The sequence below is a fragment of the Austrofundulus limnaeus genome, unplaced genomic scaffold (assembly GCF_001266775.1).
Source record: "Austrofundulus limnaeus strain Quisiro unplaced genomic scaffold, Austrofundulus_limnaeus-1.0 Scaffold250, whole genome shotgun sequence".
Taxonomy (NCBI): domain Eukaryota; kingdom Metazoa; phylum Chordata; class Actinopteri; order Cyprinodontiformes; family Rivulidae; genus Austrofundulus; species Austrofundulus limnaeus.
Window position 1 is genome coordinate 860970 of NW_013952652.1, and position 2197 is coordinate 863166.

Here is a 2197-nt window from a genome sequence, read left to right on the forward strand (position 1 = left end):
CTGGAAAAGAGGAGGTCTTACAATAGGAGGCCTGAGGTGTGGGAAAGGAGGAGCAGGTTGAATAGGGAGAATCACAGGAAGAAGAAAGAGGAGAGGAAAGGCAGCCATGGGATGAACAGAGATGAGGATGACTGTGAGAGTAGAGAGGGAGAAAGAAAGACAGCAAGAGATACTAAAAGAGGAAAAGGGAAGAGGAGACGAGGAGGATGGAGGACAAGCAGAGGAGGAAAGAGGTGGTGAGAGAGAAAAATTAAAAAATGCAAGAGTTTAACAAAAGCTCAGAAGTAAAGGATGGGTGCAACAGATGGAGGAGGGAGAGCAGGAGGACGTTAAAGGAGAAGAAGCAGGAATAAAGAGGAGGGCTGGTTTACATTTCTAGGGTTAATGTTTTATTATTATTTTATTATATGAAGGAGAAGAAGCAGGAATAAAGAGAAAAGAGGACAGGGCTGGGTTAAATTTCCAGGGTTAATATTTTATCATTTCATATTTGTTTCAATGATGGCCTGGGTTTTGTTTTTAGGCTGTTTTAAAATGTGACTTTGTTTACTTTGCTTTGGTCTGTGTTGTTTCATACGTGTAAAATAAAACATTTGCTTTTAAAATCCTACCTCTTTCCTTTACTTGAGCAGCAATCAGAAAAAAAACCTGGGGACACAGTTACAAACAAACTGAATATAATCAACTCTTACTATTAATTACTATCAATCACTTATTCTTTGAAAATAGATTTTATAAAGAATAACTCCATGACAGTACCGACAGGGTGACATGACCAAAGCGTGAAACAAATGTGCAGGGCGGTCAGCAGGGGGAACCCAGAAGATTGGCGAGGACGGACACACCCTGCTGGCCAGGTGAGGGAATTGTTCTGTTTATAAGGCTGACCGGCATGGCCACTGCAGTCTGCATTTGGGTCAATTTTTTTATCCCTTCTCAGGCCATTACATCCATTCATTTCATGACGTGTTAATAAAGAGGAATAAACAGTATGCTCAAACAGTTTTCTTTATTTTCATCACCCAGAAACACACAAACACAAGCAACACACTGTAATAACAATAACAACAACAACAATAACCATTAATAATGAAAACAAAATGAGGGCTCCTCCTGCCCCTCATGATTGTCCTTCTTCTTCTGTTGCCTCTTTCTTCTCACCCTTCTCCATCTGTTATATCGTTCCTTAACTTCCATTTTTTTATTGTAATTTCTCATTCTATCCATCACTTTCTGTCTCTGCATCTTCTTCTTTTCTTTTTCTGCCTCAGCATTTGTCTTCTTCTCCTCTTCCTTCCTCCTATCGTCTTTCCTTTTCATCCTGTACTGCTCCCGTCTCCGTTTCTTTTCTCTTTTGCTTGTTTTTTTGTGCCTTTCTTCTCTCCCGTTCAGCCTCATCCTCCTCGCTGTCCTCCTTCTTTTCCTCCTTCCTTTCCTGCACCTGTGGCACAAAGCCCGCTCTCCTCCTCTCCAGCCACTCGTCCACGCTCCAGCCGCAGGGGTCAGTGGACTCACAGAAGAAGGTGTACCTGCTGTGGCCCTTGTCCCTGGTCGTCTTCTGGTGGCACCTGGTGCAGATCCTGACGTTGCGTGGCACGGGAGGCACGCCTGCCTCCATCAGTTCCTGCTGCACCTTCCAGCGCCACCTGGTGATCCTCGGGACATTCAGCCTGACCCACTCCAAACCTGTCGACCAATAAGCAGCCAGGACTGTAACGGTCCTTTGTTTCCACTGAAGGTGTGAAAAGGGGAGCAGCAGCTGCAAGTAACTTTCCGCTGTACCTCTAACTGCTCGCTCATTAATGTGTCAGTACCGTGTCCTTGTTGCATGTCTTGACATCAAAAGATTTTGTTCCTTCACTGTCAGTAAACTCTGTTGCTAGTTTTTCTCTTCAAACTCGAGTAAAAAGCTAATGAGTCGACGTCAGCGAGAAAGCTCAGCAGCAATGAAAACACTCGTCTGTTCACATCCAGCAGGATGAAACATTCACTGTTTGCTTTATAGAATAGTTTCTTCTGACTGGATCATGTATTTCAAAAATGGAAATGCGTACAATTTAAAATGTACCATTTCAGATTCATGAGGTGAATTAAAGAGGAAATAAAACTAAGAAACCACTAAGAATGTATATGCACCGATGTGAATATTTTAACTGAAAGTGAAATAAAACTATATAGAAAGTGAAATAAAACTATA